Source organism: Castor canadensis, chromosome 10 (assembly GCF_047511655.1).
Source record: "Castor canadensis chromosome 10, mCasCan1.hap1v2, whole genome shotgun sequence".
Taxonomy (NCBI): Eukaryota; Metazoa; Chordata; class Mammalia; order Rodentia; family Castoridae; genus Castor; species Castor canadensis.
The window spans coordinates 4,988,469-5,008,410 of NC_133395.1; the positions used below are offsets into that span (position 1 = coordinate 4,988,469).

Genomic DNA, 19,942 nt, shown 5'->3' on the forward strand with positions numbered 1-19,942 from the left:
GATATCAGACATCATGCAATGTGTCCATGTGTTCCTCAACACGGTTTCCCTTTTGGTACCCAATAGACAAGCTCTCAAATTCCTGATGGTCAGAGGCAAAATAAGCAGCTCAGTCCCTGCTTCTTTGGGGGCTACAACCCTCCAGGGACTGTATCCTATGACCATCGCAGCTTTTTACAGGGACTACATGCTTGAAATGTCTCGCTATGATATTTTTCAATGTGAATAGTCACAGTCTTCCCTGGGAAGATGAGCCTAGAATTCACCCTGGGCAGGCTGAGGGTCCCCTTCTGGAGCTGTCCAGAACCAAAAGTAACTCTAAAGCAAAGAGAAAAATGCCTTATTCTCAAACTTTACCTCCCCATGTCCCATGAACTAAAATGAAAGGGAGAGGTTAGAGTGGTCTAATGTATGGAATGGAGAAGTCAGGCAACACAGCCTGTGAGGACTTCTTCCTCTTATAAGCAAGTCAAACCAGGTCTTGCAGGAGCAAAGCTTCTCCATGGGTGAAACTGAGGCTGTCTGTAAGAACTTTGCCTGTGTCAGAACATAGTGCTTCTTGGATACTTGATATTAAGTTGAGTTTACTTCTGTAAAATGCTTCTTTCCATGCCATTTGGTTACTAAATCATTACATGAATTTCTAGAAAAATGTTAAATGTCCTTGCATCTTTCCCAAATCAAACTTTAGTTACCCTTAAACGTTTCTAAATTTCACAAGGCATATTTTTAGTTTCTAGTTAACTTTATGTTTAAAATAACATTGTAAAGAAATAAAGTTACTCTGTATACATAATAGACTTTTGTAATTAAATATCACACATCTCATGACCCTGACACCTTAACTCTATGGAGAGGCTCTGCTTCATATTACGATGTCATCCTGGTGAGAGGCTCTGCACCTCGAATTTAAAATGATATTTTTGATAGACATGGGCTAGATGAGTCTTCTCTGGAACTCTTCTTGATTTCCATTAGAGCCATGATTGTTGCAATTCTTAAAAGAAATAAATTTTTGATCCTTTAGACAACCACCGTGTGCTTGAGCCCAGAAAATGTAAGTGCTGTCTGATTTATTTCAGCCTGTGAGTGTAGAGGCTGAAGACGTGGATCGCAAGGTTATCTTCTTCCCTTAAGAAAATGAGATGAGAAAATTGTTTTCCCAGAACCTGGATAAAAAGGTTTACGAGGCATTACACTGTTCATTCAGCAGTGTGTTCTGTTCTTCTAAACACTGTGTACTAACAGAAACAAGATAGGACAGCAGAGTCACCAAAGGGGACGGAGCCCTTCCTCCAAGTGTCCTATAATATTTGACAAAGGAAAATGCTGAATTTGCATTTCCTGATGCTTCCTGGGTTGGTTGAACTTTTAAGTTGAAAAAGCTTAGAAGTAATTTTACAAAGTAAACCAGCTACAAGAAAATTTATTTTAAGCACCTGTAGTAAGCCAGGCACTGAGGGCTGACTGAGCTACATCTAGAAAGGAAAATTGTATGTTACTAGAAGAAAATATAACAGTGAGAGCTAAACAACAGTAAGAGTGTGTGTGTGTGTGTGTGTGTGTGTGTGTGAGAAGTACAGAGGTGGAAGAGGGAGAAGAGTATTTAGGAAAGAAAAATTGCATTGGAGCTAAGATCCGAAGTATTCTAGAATTCCCATGAAGGGAGTGCCAATCTTTCAAGAGGGAATGAAGGCTGGAGACATGGTTCAAATGGTAGAGTGTCTGTCAAACCAAGCATGAGGCCCTGAGCTCAAATCCAGTACTGTTTAAAAAAAGAAAAAAGGGAACGACAAAGATGAAGGTATATACCTTTAACATCTGGTGGACATTTAGGTTAATGACCAAGGACTGACAAGGAAACCAATAGCCATTTGAATGCTGGTACACTCATCCCAAATAGACAAAGAGAAGGAAAAATATGATGATCATTCACAATAAGATGCATTTGAGGTTCCAAGGTTCAAGTCGGTAAGAAAGTTTTGATGCTATTGCTATCATCCCATTTCATCAAGCTGAAATTATTCACAAGCCTGATATATTACCAGATGTAGGACACTTGGTGACATTTGATTAAGTGGTAATTACACCACAAGCCTGATAATAGAAAAGAAAGTATTAAACTGTGTGAATGACAATCTATTACAGAATTCCCCTTTATAAAATGGTTCGGACACAGTATCTTATTCTACATTGACTTCATAAAATGATCTCTTGAAATGAGTAAAGTTCAATAGAAGTACAAGTTGGAATAATGCAACATGTAATGCCTCCCTCTTATGAGTCTGCTGAAGGCCCTGTCGTGGAGTGTGACAATGTGGCTGGCCCACTAAATGACCCTTTTGATAGGTTTTGGTGGCTACTAGGTTTATAGTCAGGGTAAAACATGGAGCTGACTTGGCCTGAAACTTTTCTATCAAAGAGTATAAAACAAGTTATCTATTAGCAATTGAGCAAGAAGAGAGTCAAAGCATCTGTTCTGTGAGCTCATACGTCCCAGCTCTCTGCCTGACTCTCATTGGGAAGGAAAACCTTTCATGAGATAGTGTTGGGGGTGGATGTTCTGGTGGCTGTCCATTAGCCAGGTTGGATCCTTGAATGACGACACTGATTAAGGCCATGTCCAGGATTTGATGGAGTGGCAGGTCTGGGGAGCCACACTGAAGAACACATGTTTTCTGCGTGTTCTCTTCCTGCAGAGTCTGAAGCCCACAGCCAGTATTCTAAATCCAGTGACAAAGTGTCAGCACTCATTTTGATGGTAGAAATCATCACAACTCCCACACATTTGTCCTTTCTTTAAGGTCTCACGGGTGCATCCACATCTGTACTTTTCTACTTGCTAAAAATAAGATAGTCTCAAATTTTGTTTTTGCAAAATGGGCAGATAAAAGATTGTCTGAAGAATTAATTGAAATAGTACATATAAATCACTTAATTCAATGGATTATCTTTTGGAAAGGTTAATCATTAGTAAAGTTGTTGATTTGTATTACCCTGCTCTGATGGCTGTGACTGGCCACAGACATGTGGGAAGCCCTAGTCTGACCTGTATGCTTCCATGTTTCTTTGTCTGAAGGAGAAGAGAAGAAAGTATCTTTGCTGTGTAATCAGGTCTGTCTTCATTAACTTTGCCTCGAGTACACTGTTAAGCATGAACAATGCTAATTTTCCCAGATCTTGCAATAGGCAGGTAGGGCCAAACCTGGCCTCCTGCTTTCTAGCATTTCAGGCTTTTTCCCACTACCACCAATGTTTTTTTTTAAGTGTGAAAATTTGGATATTGTCTTTTTCTGCTGACTGGAAAGTGCTGAAATGATTTGATGAAAAATAGGATTATATTATTTCAAACTAAGCATGAAGCAGGGGGGGAACTCAATGTAGAGCTCTTTACTTAATGTGCCCATGGCCCTGGGTTCAGACCCAGTATCAACTCCCCTCCACACAAAAAACCGAACAGAATTAAAAACTAACAATGACTACAGAATAAAGTGTTGAAAATCAAAGAAAAGAATTCAAGTTTTCCACCTTGTTTACTGAATTTTGCTCTAAAATTAAGTGGACCATTTTGGACAAGCCAATAGATTCCACGAATTCTCCTTTAATCAGGTGAAAATTACTGAACATATCCCACAGAATTGTCTTAAAGATAAATTTAAAAATTGATGCAACTAAACTTGTAACAAACACTTGTGAAAGTTAAGTTAGCATGCATTCTAACAGCCATAATAGGATGTTATTTGTATTTTTATTTTTTTGCATATATTATATTGTATAATGTCATTTTGTATCATAATATACACATTATGCTTTTCGAAAATGTCATAATTTTTAACTGTCTTGAAAAAATTTTAGGACATGAAAAATAAATCCTATGTTTACGGCGTACTTCCCTATTTTTTAAGAAGCCAGTGATGATTTCAGGATTGCCCTTGACTGAGCAGACTGGAATGGACAGCAGTTGTCATCTTCACAATCCATTCAATGCTTCAGAAAATGAATTTTGTGCCAATAGACACAAATCCTTTTGGCTGATAAAGGGAACAAATTGGCTCCCCCAGTGTCATAGTGGATAAATGGTCACTGTGGTATTAAATGATGTTCCTTGAGATATCTGACAGTCGATATTTTGGCCTGAGTCAATAAACTTAGTTTTGACTCTTCAGCAATGAACAGCTGTTTCTTTAAAAGTATAGTTCCTTTGAATAAACTATCAAAAAGTGGTAAAACAGTTCAGGAAAAATTGGCCGCTGTTTCATGAGATTACATGTAATTTCCGCTTACATACAAACACACACATGATATTCCATGAGCTGATGTGTGGTGGAGAAGTGAAACGCTTTGATGACCCTCGTTTCTGCTTACAACAAACATTATCCATTGGGAGGGCACTTTCTTGGGATTAGGGAATCTTCCTTTAGAACATAAATGTCCACAAGTACCCTAGGTAGTACTTCAAGCAGAGGGTTTTCTGCCCTCAGAAACTCAGTACTTTAATGTGCTAGCCAGAAGGTTAACTACAAGATCAAGTACTTTAAAAGAGACTTCCAAAATGTAAATCGGAGACTATCTCTAGTGAGTTTGGGTAAGCATATTAAAGCTAGAGGAAAGAAAAGATAAAACAGATTTTAAAGAGTATTTCATGAATAAAAAGCAAAATATTCCAAAGTGGCACATCTTTTGAAATAAATCTTTTATTAAAAAATAAAATACTATAATTTAGAAAAATAATAGGAAGTACTAGAAAACACTGTCAAAGTGTTAGGACAATAATAAAAATAAAAAATCTCTAAAGCTGCCTTTTTCTTTCTCACTGGTTAAAAAAACTCATATAGGATATAAAGAGCAGGTATACCCTAATAGTCTCTCTAATAAGGTACAACTTAAAAGAAGAAATTAAGCAACAAAGGATAAATCAGAGATCACAGACAAACATAATGATATGTTTTCATAACTTAGTTATGACTCACCATCTCTTTCTGTTCAGCAAACGTTTCGTGCTGTCTCCATGTGACAGGCCTATGGCCGGCTCAGGGTTAAAAAGACAAGCAGCCTTTTGACTAAAATCTGATGTGGGACAAATGAGTAAGTAGGAGCCATTGGCAGAATGTTAAGCAGTAGTAATGATCAGGTATGCACTTTACAAAGCTCTCTGAGCCTGTGCTGGCGTCTCATACCTACAATCCTAGCTATTTTGGGAGACAGAGATAGGGAGGACCATGGTCTCAGGCCAGCCTGGGCAAATAGAGAGACTCCCGTCTCCAAAATAACAACCAGAGCAAAATAGACTGAGTTGTGACACAAGCAGTAGAATGCCTGCTTTGCAAGCATGAAGCCCTGAGTTCAAACTCCAGTCCCACCAAAAATAAAACAAAACAAGCACAAAGTTCTCCCTGAGGACAAAGAGGATCAAAAAATGGAGGGGGCAAAATCAGAAACTAGCTCAGAGATTGAGAAAATCATTTCCCCCAAATGTCCAAAAGTAAGTAACAGTGACATAAGATTTAGGATGTGAAAGGAGTTCAGAAGAGTTTTTTCAAAAATATCATAAAATAGCAATTGAAGATTAAAGTGTAAAATGAAGCAAGATTGATCAAGCGTGCTCAAACCATGAGGGAGCTTTTGGAGCAGTTCAACAGACACTAAGGAAGAGTAGGCATCACACTATTTTCCAGCTCATCACGAGTTCTAGAGTCTAGGATCTAGATTTGAATCCTTCCCTGGAAGCCTGGAAGGTAAGAATCACAGTCAAGCAGTTGTCTCATACAGACTCGTCACTTGTTGATATTGCTAACATCTGTTGAAATGAAGTGATAAAATAGTTCTTCATTAAAAGTTAAATGCATTTCAAAGTAACAGCTAATTTCAATATTAGTTAAAAAGAAAAAGTAAGCCAGAATGGTGACTGTGGCTAGGTGCCTACCATCCTACCTACTCAGGAGGCACAGATCAGGATGATGGTTGTGCGAGGCTACCCTGAGCAAAAAGTTCACTAGAACCCATCTCAATCAGTGGCTGGATACGGAGGTGCAGACCTGTCATTCCAGCTTTGGGGGAAGACTACATAAGAGAATCATGGTTCAGGCTGGTCCAGGAATAAACAGGAGGCGCTATCCTAAAAATAACTAAAGCAAACTGTGCTGGGTATGTGTGGCTGCAGTGGTAGATCTCCTGCCTAGAAAACATGAGGCCCTGAGCTCAGTTCCCAGAACCGCTCATTTGTGTGCACATGAGAGAAAGGGAGAAAGAGAGAGAGAGAGAGAGAGAGAGAGAGAGAGAGTAAAGTTGTCCACAGTACATTTCATAAAGATCTTGTGGCTTCCACCACCATGCAGACTCGGGGTGAGACAGGGAGGCCATTGACTATCTGGCACCTGGTAGAGCAAATGCTCCTGTTGGAGCAGAAAGTACACCCAGTCCAGGATTGGGTTCCATGAAGGAACTTCACAGAGGGCAGAGCAACTCAACCTCTACTTTGCCCTTCTTCTCTTGCAAGAAATCACCTGCTATAAAGGAGTTTATGAAAATGGAAATATAAACTTGGTGAGGAAAGAGAAGGAGCACATTGAACTAGTTGACATTCCTGAAGGAACCCAGTCCTGTGCGTGCAGCTGGAAGCTCTCTCTTCCCAGTTTCGCCCTTCACCACTCTCGGCATTTATTCAGAAACCAGAGTGGAGGTGCCAGAAATTTACAGATAGAGCATTTTTCTGAATTCGAATGGGAGACAGAAAGTTGCTGGAGAACAGGAAACAAAATCAGGAGGCATGGTTGATTTTTAGTATTGGAGACTGAACTGTGGATAGTGAAGAAACAAGTCAACATGAGAATCCCAAATAATTGTAGTTCATTCAATCTGATGTGCCACAGATTGTTTATTTTCTAGACCTTCTTCCTTGTGTTTAATGAAGACTTCACATCTTATGATGGGCAGCTTGTTGGATAAGAGATAGTAAGTTTATTCACTAATATATATGAAGTTATAGCTGTTTAAGTTTTTTCCAAATTGTTGTTTAGGAGGGAAAAATAGCAATTTGAAGAAAGTAAGGAATTTCAAGGAGTAAAGTAAAGATTGGATCAGCATGACCCACTAACTGAAATACTGGTTCTCTAGAGGTCAATGCAGAGCTCTCACTTTGGTTGGGACACCAAATCCCCCCAGAGTGTAAGGAGACCTGGTTTGACAAACACTCTTTATCTAGTAGAATGCATGCAGTTTTTTTATGGCTACAAAAATCAACAACAGCCAACAAACTAAGATGTTAGGCTCCATTAATGGAGGAAAGGAGGTAAAAGCCCCACTTGTGTATGTTGTGTGAACTTGGGTAGTCTCACTCACATTGACAGAAGTATGATCCAAGAAGGGTGAGAAGCAGAAAACCTCAAAATGAATCCAGAGGCAATACCTGAAAGATGAGTCTTGCCAAGAAGATGTCACTTAGAGATGACTTGAGCTCTTTAAACCTAGACAGGTGCCTCTGGAAGGAATGATGGAACCATCTCTAGAGTTCCAGGTGCAAGTCTGGAAGCACCACCCCCCCAAAGGGCAGGGGAGGAAAAATTAAGATATGACAATTTTTTCACCATTATGCTAAATGGTGCTGCATTGTGTAAGGGGCTGATTTTTCAGAGAAGGTTTGGCCGGTGTCCTGAACCTCAGAATGTCTTCTCACTAATTATTCCTGAAATCAGCATTTAAACACTTGGAACAAACTTGCTAAGTGTAGCTTTTTCTTCAGTTCACAAAGCAAATTTAATGTTTCCAGTGGAGTTGGAGATGTTCTACCAGCAGAGCAAATTGTACAAGCTGCAGGGAAAATGATTAATACTCATTATCAATCGCTTGCAATGTTCTCAGATGCTCATCTCAATATTCAGAAAAATAAAATTGCTTGTTCTGTTCTTTTAAGCCAGGCTGTTCCCTTCAACTCATTAATTTAGCTCAGAAACTACACTTTTCAAATTTAAAAGCCCATAATTAGGATACTTAATATTGACAGAGAAAGGAAAACGAATGCATTACCTACAAAAATAAAAATATTTTCCAACCTTTTTGACAAATAGCCTCTAGAGCTTTTTAAGTCTATTTTAACTTTTTCTACGTATCTTAAAATCTACTGTGCAGTAATGCTGTAAATTTCCCAAGTTTTAAGCTTCTTAGCCTATTCTTGTTTTTTTTTAACAAATATTGGCAGAGAAAATTATATCCTTAAAGATGTAATAGCTCCTTAGTAAGACAGTCTTCTCACAGAGATTCTAGTCAGAACATTACAGGTTATACAACCTGTACAAGGAAAGCCTGTGATGAATACAGGTGGCACGAGTAAGCTTTTCCTAAAACAGATCACCTTCTAGATATAGAACTTAATAAATGTTTACTAAACCATGGTTCTTGACACAAAGGAGCCATTGATTTCTGCAATGCTCATAATGAAAGGAGTCTAGAAATAATTCGTGACTACCCCCAAGGTTTGTTTTTCAGTGTTAATCACTTACTCTTCACTCGGGTTCTTCCTGATGAACCAACTCCGTTATGGTTCGTTGAGTGCATTCTCTGATGCAGAGGGATGATATAAGGAGGTAGAAAATGCCTCAGAGGTTTGGAAGAAAAGTCCATTTGCAGAGTGGCTTTTCCTGATTTGCAGTGGGGTAGGTCAAGAAGAAATGAGAGCTTTTATTTGGTTAATTTTGTTTGTGGTTTTTATCTTTGGTGGCAGGAGAAACTTCTAATCAATTCCAAAGGGAAGGCTACTGATGTGGTATGTTTTCATCAAATGTCTAGGTTTCAGAATTTTTAAAGAAGTGAAATGACCATATTTTCCTACTGTCAGTCAATAAGTGTTTATTGTCCATCTTACAGATCATTTCTCTCCTGTGTCTTCATATACTGTGAGACCAATAGAGGAGACGCGCATATCAGGTGCTCTGTTCTCTTTCCAAAGTACTTCCTAGATGTGCCACTTGGGTGTGTCACAAGCGCCTCCAATTGAAACCCTTAAACCAGCTTCCTGGTCTTCTCTCCCACCAAATTAGTGGTGTTTTTTTCCATATACTCATCAGAGTTACTATTTCATCCTCATCTCAGCAGCTCAGGATGGTTGGGGGAGCAAGAACCAGCAGACAGTGTGGGGGTGGGTGTAGGGGGGAGTAATGAAGCTCACTCGAGGCCATGAGACTGCCTCGGCTTGTAATTCTGAGTCCACCATGTTCAACTGCATGACTTTGAACAGGTGCCTGAAGGTCAGCATAAAGAGGACATTGGTATCACAATACCAATATCGTATTCAGATACAATACGATACAATACCTTATACAGATGCTATGACGACTTCATTCTCATTTGGTGTTGTATGTTTATAACCCTGCAAGAACAAGGCAGAACACATGGCTGGGACCTTCTCCTCACACCTAATTAATCATGAATTTTCAGCAAGTATAGGTCTTAACATTTCTTCTTTGTCCTTCTAGCATGTCTTTTCAATGTCTGCCTTTGCGTGAATTCAGGTCCTTGTCATCTCTCCATGAACTACTGCAGCTGGCATTGTATTAATCTTGCCACCTGTGGTCTTGTCCCGAATCCAGCCTTTATGCTCCTAGCAGAGTGATTTTCCAACACATCTATCTAATCATAGCATTCTTCTGATCTAGACTCATCGGTTCATTTTTCTTCTGTGACTCATTTTTTCATCACCTGGACTCCCTAGTGCTTTTTGATGAGACCATTCATGACAGACCAGCCTGCTGATTGGTCCAGACTTATCTTTTGGCATTTTTCTCCCTCATGTCTTTCAATCAAACAATACTGACCAATATCCTGTCTGTGTTCGAGCCCTTGCTATGTGCTAGTACTGTGAAAGCTTAATAAATTAAACTCCCTGAACTGTGTTGCTTAAACAATTTTGTCTAGACAATAAAAGCCTAAGTATGAACACATATGTAAGAACATATCTTGGAAATAAATATTTGTTTACTTTAAAAATACATATACAGATGGGAGCAAGTATATACGCACTGGGCTTCACCTTGTTTTTTGACTTAATACAGCTGGATTGCATATTTCCATAGGTAGTGCTCGCACACTGAATCTTCATTGTTCTATGAGCTTTTTAAGATATACTCCACTAAAGAAACTTTACTTTGCTTTTGCTTTCTCCACAATGTAGCTACAAGCACCCTTGTGCAGTTTTTGCTAGAACATTACTTGGAAAAATTACTGGGTGGAATTGTTAGAGCAAAAGGTGTGAATATTCAAAATTTTGATTTACATTTTCATGTTGCACTAGCAAGATGTAGTCCCAGATTTGAATCCTACCTCAATGCCAGAAAATTCTCACTATTTTCTTCCATCTTCTAAAAGTATCTAGACTTTTAAATTTAATCTGTAGAAGCATGAGTTTTCTTCTGAATGACATACTTTAAAAACATAGCCTCTTTCCTCAGATATTTTTAAGGTTTGAAAAAATAGGTACTCATCCTCATGGTCCCTAAAGGATGAATTATAGTTTTTGCAGTTTGGATGCACTCAGCATCCCAATAACTAAAACAGCCTGTGGAAGCAGGAGGAAATTCTCTGCAAAAAGATGCAAATGCAGCCCTAGCTTATGTTTCCAAAGTGGAAATTTTGCAGTTGATAACAAAAAGCTGGAAAACTTGGAAAAGTTGATTTTGTTTTGGATGATGTTGGTTTGCCTCACCTGTCTTGTCAGAACACTGTCACTCATAAAGAATTCCTTCGACGTCAATATTTTCTAATAAAATAAAGCTGGTAGGATTACTATGTGCAGTCTGTCCTCGTGTGGGCATGGCTTACTGAGGACGTAACAAGAGCGTCTACAGCACTGGTTCACTCAGTGCTTGGCTTTTGCTGTTGGATTTTGCAAACTTTCTACATGTTTCATTCAATAATTTAACTTTCACAGCTCTACTCACCTTTTATATGTAGCTTCTTTTCTGCTTATCCTTTGAGTAATTCCTGTGACTGCGTTATCTTTAGAAGCTTCTAGATCCCATATGTTAATGCTCCATCTTGTTTTATCTTTCTGGTTTTTTCTCACTTATCCTAGATAACTCTCAGTTATCCTAGTTACCCTTTCTTTATGGTAGGAATATTGTTAAAATAATTTCCCATTTTTTAAATGTTATAAAAATTGATGTGATATGCTATTTCCTATAGTAATCTTAATAGAAATTAATATTTAAGGATTTAAACCAAATTAAAAATGCAATCTGTTCTGCTCATGGTTTTTCTTACCATTTCCAAACTAAAATTAAACTGAATTTTTCATAACAGAAACTAGGAGGTAGACTCATTTAAAAGTTGAATCTAAAGATGATTCCCGTGAATTTTACATTTTAAACCTACAATTTGTTAAAACTTCACTTATGCAAAATTCTCATCACTAATGTAGAAAAATGAATAAAAATTGTCTCTCAAAGGAATCTCAGGATGTAAAAAGTCTGTGATCTGCACCTAAGTACCTATATATTTTAATAATATTTTATTAGACTAACATTAAGATATATACGTCAACAAGAAGTCACTTCTCAGTGAATGGTTTTGTGTTTGTCTGGCTAATTCTCAAAAGCAGACTATTAGCTTATCTTCAAACAATCGCAATCTATTGCAAATTATCCTGTTTGGCCCTTTGTCAAGCTGAGTATTATGCAAGTACTTGCAAAATCAGAGTGTCTTGGCTATTAATATGTCTATTATGATGTTAGACAAGTTTCATATCCATAAGCAAGCAATCTTTTTTCTCACTTCTTAAAAATTATCTTTCAATTGCATATCTAAATTTTTAAAAATTATGTGTTCACTACTGGGCATAGATAGCTCACACCTGTAATCCTAGCTACTTGGGAGGCTGAAATACACAAAAAATTGAAAAACCCCATCTCAAAAAACAGCTGGATGTGTTGGCACACACCTATCATCCTTGCATAAATAGAAGGACCATAGTCCAAGCTGGTCTAGATAAACAGCATGACACTATTTCAAATAACTTGACTAAAACTGGCTGAAGGTGTGGCTCAAGTGGTAGAGCACCTGCCTAGCAAACATAAAGCTACAAGTTCTAACCCCAGTAGACCTCCCCAAGAGTGCTGACTTTGACAAATGTTTCAGTGATCCCTATTGATGATTCCCTCGTGATGACTGCCATGAAGACTTAACTAAAGGTTGATTTTTCTGCTCTTTGGGAACAGAGGGTGGAAAAGGAGGCAGTCAGCTGCAAATAGCAACATACAAAGAAAGTGAATTTTTAGAAACAGAAAATATGGTTTGGGGACCTAAGACTTAAAGAGACTTTTGGCTTTAATTTTATTTATAATTTTTATTGGAAAGAGAATATGTTCATTTCTACTACTTTGAGAAGAAGAAGCCAAAAACAAAAATATTTTAAGCAAGAAAAGATGCCTTTTAAAAACACCTCCAAGTAAAAAATAGACTCTAATCGTATGAAAGAGATGAAAGACTGCACATAGTCAGCTCTTGATCAGGCTGGAAGATGGGTAGAATTGGATTTCAAGCTCTCAAATAGAAAACACTATTCAAACTCTATCCAAAACAATAACAACAACAAAGAAACTCCAGCAAAGAAAACTGAAAATTACATTTGCTCAGTGCCAGGATGAAATTGCCCATAATTTTGGTTTCCTATTTTGTGACAAAATGAGTGTCCAGGAGAAGGCAATAAAGGTGAGGTTACAGAGGGCTTTTCAAGTTAGAGAAAGTGACACAAGCAATGGGAAAATATTATCAAAAATGATCAATGAAAAACAGTGTCAACATAGAGCAAATATGGCAGCCTTTTTGCCTGGGTGCATGGAGGGATAACTGAAGGTAATAAACATCAGAAAGAAACCCACATGGAGTTATAGCCAAGATGCCAGGTAAACCCCCATGATGAATTTACCACTGAGTATATATGCAAACAAAAAGTAGATTTTGTTAATCTTTCACATTAAAAAATTTTTGACATGAAAGAGCATTGAGAGATCTGTGTGTTAGGGAAAGGTCCTAATTTTCTTCTTGCTAAAGTCCAGTTCAACAGGAGGGCAGGGAATTCTCAGAGAAGCGCCCAGTTAACTGTTGGAGAGGGTTGTGGCCATCCATGAGATGCTCCATTCGGACTATGTGGGTTGATATTGTCATGGAGAAGTGAAGTTGACCCAGACCTTGACAAAACTTTGATTCCATTATTTAGGTTGCATGAACTCTTATTCATTTATTCCTTTCTTAATTTCCTTCTTTATTTCTTGAGTGCCTACTGGGTATTTCACATTTCTCTACACACTAGAGATGTTAACAGAAAACACATATACTCCTTTCTGGGTCAGAGTCTAATGAGGATACATAGAAGTCAAGTACATCCCTGTGTCATAAATTCAGAGGCAAAACCAAAAGAAGGATGGGAGGAGGTTTTCAAGAGAAAATTGCTAATGCCAGAGGTATTAAAATAAAATTTGTTGTAGAAGAGTGAAAAGTAGTTCTGTTGTTTGGGAAGACTGCCTGTAAAGGATGGGAATAGGACAGGAGAATATTGTTCAACACAGATTCACAAATCAGTCTATGTAGAATCAAGATGAATGTGTCACCAGGAGGAAGAGACAGGGATTTTACAGAATGGTGCAAAAGAAAGCTAAAAAGTGCTAAGTAGGGGTACAGGAAGCAGAGTCTCACTAAGGAATTAATATATTATCCTGAGGCAATTAGGAGACCAAAGGGTTTGCATTTGTAGGAGATTATTCAGACCATGGAGTGGGTTCCAGGAGGCCAGCTGGAGACAAAAAGCCTAATTAGAGAGCAATCCTGGTGCTCAGGGTGGGACTCATGGCATCATGGCGGCCTTGGTTGGGGTGATGGTGGTGGACTCAAGAGAAACAGAGCAGGTTTGAGACAAGGCAGGAAATGGCCAGCCTTGGTAAACTGTGAATGCATGGTGACTTGCTTTTGTGTTTTTCCCTTCCTTTGTTCAGCTTTGCTTTAGCTTTTGTTTAAGCTGTGGTTATGACTAGGAATCTTTTTGATCTGGAATCTCACGGAGAGTCCGGGAAAGCACATCATGTTAAGTTTTTCTCATTTCCTGTCCGTTCCGATCTCTGTGCTGAGTTTTTCATTAGTTGGTTGTTTGTCTGCTGCCCTTGATCCTGCCCTTGGCCATCTCCTTACCTATTTGCTTTTTTCATAGTTTCGGGATATGTTCTCCTTTCATCTTTCAAAATTTATTTCTTTAAATTTACGTATTACAGTTTAAAATTTGAAGAGCTCTTTCTTTTTGTCCAATTTCTATTCGTGATTCTTAGTCCTATGTCATAAATGGATTTTTTTCCCTTTCATTTCTTGAGAGTATCAATTTTTATGGAATTAGCATCATTTGGTACTTAGTTTTTTTTAAGTTAGGATACTCAAAAAATGATAATTGGAAAATCTCTTTTTCACAAAATTTGGTGTCTTTTCAGCATTCATTGGACAAATTTGCCAGTGTGGACCTGAGCTTGAGTTAAGTTTCCATCCTTTGTTACATCAATTAATCAATTACCATTTTTCATTTCTTCACTTCTTTTTTCTTGGTGGCACTGGGGTTTGAACTCAAGGCCTTACAGTTGCTAGCTGGACATTCTTACCAATTGAGCCATCTCCCCGTCCTGTTTTGTGTTGGGAATTTTCGAGATGGGGGGTCTCTTGAGCTATTTGCCCAAGGCTGGCTTCAAGATGCAATCCTCCTGATCTCTACCTCCTGAGTAGCTAGGATTTATAGGCGGGAGCCATCAGCGTCTGGCTTGTTTACTTGTTTTAATTCTGGGCTTTAGGTATCTCTGAGTTTCATAACAGATGCAAGTTATATTTCTACCCTGATCGTTCTTGATTTTATTTTTATGATTTCTAAGTGCAGGTAACTATTTTAGAAATGTCTGAGTTTTGCCATCTTAAAGTCAGAAGTCTATAATAGTTTTTAGGTTTATATTGAACACTTTGGAGAAAACTGAATTGTGGTGATTTTCTCAGAGATTATTATAAAATTTATTAATTTATTAAATGCAGTTTGGTCATAAGAAAAATTTTTTAAAGAGTTATACTCTACTTCTAGGGCAGTAAACCTATGATATCAAATACATGTTTTATTAACTAGAAAGTTCATAAATCCTGACACATTATGTGTTTTAAGGTCTGACAGTCTTCAGATTAAAGAAGCAACCTCAACTCTTTTAATTTTCAGACAGTTCTAAATCTGATATGGGGTTTTAATTGTAGTGTAAGGCTGGGTGGTGAACACCTCTGTCTTTGTAAGAAGCATGCTGCTAGGGAGAAGGAAACATATTTCAGCACCAAACATTCATTCTTTGGTGTTTCTGGTTCACGTGGACAGTAAATGAAGTACCTGCAGGCAAAAGTCACACAAACAGTTCTGGAGATGGGACAGCCAGGAGCTATCTCATTTCTTAGAAAAAAAAAAAAAAGAAATGTGTCATAACTCATTTCCAGTATTTGGCCAGCTCTGAATGGTTTTCTTATCAAATTGGAACTTTTTAAAATTTGTTTTATTTTTGGTTTTCTCATTAACTATATTTTTAATTTTTTCAGTAGTTTTTTAGACTTGTATATGGTCTTTACTAATCACCGGTGACTTCACTATGTTTGAGGCAAGGCGATTGATATACTTATGTGAGTTGCAAGAGAACACCCACAGAGTGGGAGAAAATATTTGCCAACTATACATCAGACAAAGGACTGATAACCAGAATATACAGGGAACTTGAAAAACTAAATTCTCCCAAAACTAATGAACCAATAAAGAAATGGGCACGTGAACTAAACAGAACTTTCTCAAAAGAAGAAATTCAAATGGCCAGAAAACACATGAAAAAATGCTCACCATCTCTAGCAATAAAGGAAATGCAAATTAAAACCACACTAAGATTCCACCTCACCCCTGTTAGAATAGCCATCATCAGCAACACCACCAACAACAGGTGTTGGCGAGGATGCGGGGAAAAAGGAACCCTCTTACACTGTTGGTGGGAATGTAGACTAGTACAACCACTCTGGAAAAAAATTTGGAGGCTACTTAAAAAGCTGGACATCGATCTACCATTTGATCCAGCAATACCACTCTTGGGGATATACCCAAAAGACTGTTACTCCAGAGGCACCTGCACATCCATGTTTATTGCGGCACTATTCACAATAGCCAAGTTATGGAAACAGCCAAGATGCCCCACCACTGACGAATGGATTAAGAAAATGTGGTATCTATACACAATGGAATTTTATGCAGCCATGAAGAAGAACAAAATGTTATCATTCGCTGGTAAATGGATGGAATTGGAGAACATCATTCTGAGTGAGGTTAGCCTGGCTCAAAAAACCAAAAATCGTATGTTCTCCCTCATATGTGGACATTAGATCAAGGGCAAACACAACAATGGGATTGGACTATGAGCTCATGATGAAAGCGAGAGCACACAAGGGAGGGGTGAGGATAGGTAAGACACCTAAAAAACTAGCTAGCATTTGTTGCCCTTAACGCAGAGAAACTAAAGCAGATACCTTAAAAGCAACTGAGGCCAATAGGAAAAGGGGACCAGGAACTAGAGAAAAGGTGAGATCAAAAAGAATTAACCTAGAAGGTAACACCCACGCACAGGAAATCAATGTGAGTCAATGCCCTGTATAGCTATCCTTATCTCAACCAGCAAAACCCCTTGTTCCTTCCTATTATTGCTTATACTCTCTCTACAACAAAATTAGAGATAAGGGCAAAATAGTTTCTGCTGGGTATTGGGGGGGGAAGGGAGGGGGCGGAGTGGGTGGTAAGGGAGGGGGTGGGGGCAGGGGGGAGAAATGAACCAAGCCTTGTATGCACATATGAATAATAAAAGAAAAATGGAAAAAAAAAAAAGAAAACCAGGAGCTAGAGGCAGAGCTCAAGTGGTAGAGCTCCTGCCTAGCAAGCATAAAGCCCTGAGTTCATGTCCCAGCCCCACAAAAAAAAAAAAACAGAAAAGAAGAAGAAAGTAAAAAGAAAGAAAGAAAACCAAGGAATTTTATTGTTATTGTCGCTATTTCCGCACTCTTCCCATGTCTGAGGACTATCTTCTTTACATCAACAGAATAAAATTTATGGTGGTACTCTGAGGCCAAAGTATCGACAAAGAAAGGAAATTCACTTCTTTTTTTTCAACATTTTAGGAGAAATTGCACCTTGTTATTTGAAGTATCAAGGACTTAAAACCAAAAATCAAACCCATTTAGCCCTGCATCTGCATGGGACCTTGCTGGTAGCCAGTCCTGGACTCAAAGCACCAGGTGAAATTGACATCTGAGATGTCTGAAAGGATTCCTCAGTGTGCCGTGTTTTTAAAATGAAGAAATAAGATGGCTATAAATGATTGCTTAAGAGGAATCCTCACTGCTATAAAGCTCAGAGGATGAATATCGTTGCTAAAGAAAAACACTCCACAACAGAGTAAGCAAGAGGCAGAAATCTGAGCCACATGCGAACCAAACTAGTTCTGTTAGCGCTTCTACGGAGGCGCTTGCTCTGCTCCAACTACCTCACAGTCAGCGCTCTGGTGAGCAGAATATGTACTAAGACGGTGTTGGAAATGATCACATAAAAACAAGCTGATGCCGTGTACCACGCCCCAACCTCCATTAAGATGAAGCAAGCCCCTGCTGTCTGACCGAGGGCTTCAGATCCACTTTTCTTGCTGTTTACTTCAGATGGGCCGTTGTGTTGACCTCTTATCAGGATGATGCTGGCTTATTAAAAGCTGGATCATGCTTCTGAGACAAGTAATAAACCTTGCCTTCTCTTGTCAGTGTGTGAATCTTATTTGCTTCAGAATTTCGCTTAAAAACTTGCGAAAAGGAAAGCAATTGAGGTCATTCTCTTTGGTGTTTTAGAAACAGGAATGTTCCGGGCTGAATTCCAGGGATCAGGAATTCTGCATGCTTTGAGTGGCACTGTCCTGGAAACCACTTTGTTCAACTCTTGTTTCTAACCTTCTCTAATACAGAGAAAGCCTTCCACCAAAGTGTCCTTTTTGCTCATTAATGGATTGTTTATTCATTCAGCCACATTTTTGAGGACAAAGTTTCATATAGAAATGAAACGAAATGACATTATGTCCTCACCACTGTCAAGCTCCATGGTTAGAGAAAAGGTGAGATCAAAAAGAATTAACCTAGAAGGTAACACCCACGCACAGGAAATCAATGTGTGTCAATGCCCTGTATAGCTATCCTTATCTCAACCAGCAAAAACCCTTGTTCCTTCCTATTATTGCTTATACTCTCTCTACAACAAAATTAGAGATAAGGGCAAAATAGTTTCTGCTGGGTATTGAGGGGGGGAGCGGGAGGGGGTGGAGTGGGTGGTAAGGGAGGGGGTGGGGGGCAGGGGGGAGAAATGAACCAAGCCTTGTATGCACATATGAATAATAAAAGAAAAATGAAAAAAAAAAAAAAAGTTCCATGGTTAGTTAGAGTTGTTGATAACTGCCCGGGCAGAATTCTATTAGAACGGCATTATTGTTAAAAGCTAAACATTCACATATTTAGCTCATAGACTTCTTAATTGAATAAGAAATCACACAAATATACAAATTAAATTAATGACAGATACATTTGAAAGGGCTGCATGTGGGTTGAGGCAGGGAGAAGAAAGGGTAGGTACCAATGGGTGGGCTGGTTTAGGTCACCTGTGCTTATGCCAGCCACCATAGTTAGTACAGAAAATGTTGAAAGAAGTCTCTTGGTTCATGAACACTTTTCATATTTAGGATTGATTTTTAGGAGTGACTTTCAGAACTGAAATTAGCAGGTAAGAGATGTGAGCGTTAAGATTTTGCTGGTGAAGAATGCAAATGACTTTCCGCAAAAGCACACCATGATAGGTTCATACCCTGCACATCTGGGAGTGCTGGCTTTGCCAATACTCGTTGGGTTTATGTGTTGGTTATTATATCTCAAACAATAATTACCAGGTGTTTTTGTGTCTTTGCAGCGAGGTTGAATATCTTCCCGACTGTTAGTTGACTGGGCACGTGTATCTTCTTTGCTCCACTGTTCCCTTTATATCCTGACCCGTTTGCTCTCAGAACCTTGGGGTCCTTTGCCTATATTACATGGGAAATCATAGCAAGTTTTCATAATATTACAAATATTTCTCAGTTCCTTTTCAAATTTTGGTTGTGATTGCTGTGGTCATTAAAGGAATGAAAGGTAGAATGTAGATACAAACTACAGGAAGGAAACCTAATAAAATTTCCAGTGAATTCCAAGGTAGAAATCATGCAGAAACTCATTAGCCATTGGAAGCACAAATACTGAATTTGCTCCCAGCCCACCCATTCGCCTCCTTGCACAGTGGTATTATGCTAAAGATGTAACGTGACCTACTTCATAATATTAATGTTTCTGTAGATAATCATAACACCATTAATGATAGTTGTAAATTTCATCACAGGTGGCAGTTTAATGTATCACTTCTAAGGAACTAACTACCCTTCATCAATCACAGTTTATACATCCATTTAGAGTATTTGTGTAAGGTGTGGGGACATTTCTTTTTTCTCTCCGCATCCTGAATATCTAACAGTCAGTCATGAAACCATCTGTTGTGTTAAAGAATACCTAATTCCCTCAATTGTTCAGACTGAATCAGCTGTATTTTATGTAGTTACTGTACTGCTTAAAAGAATAAAGAGCAGGGGCTCCAAGAGTAATTGGATTTACTGAACTTAATTTTTCTGTCATCAAACTCAATGCCTGCCATTGTAGCAATAGCAACTTATAAAAATAAAACAGGTCTTACAGAAATATGACCCAAACAATTAATGAAAGGAATCAGGAAATATTATCTTCTTTTTTTTTTCATACTGAGTTCAGGTGATCCACCCCAGGAGAGTGCCTAGGTCCATTCAATTAAACCAGGACT

The 19,942-nt window shown here is 38.4% G+C and overlaps 1 protein-coding gene across 2 annotated transcripts in view; it reads left to right on the forward strand.

Annotated features, from left to right (window-relative positions):
- The window catches only part of Nalf1 (NALCN channel auxiliary factor 1), a 552,582-nt gene that overhangs the window by 429,473 nt on the left and 103,167 nt on the right, over positions 1–19,942 (forward strand). The gene's annotated exons all lie outside the window — the stretch shown is intronic.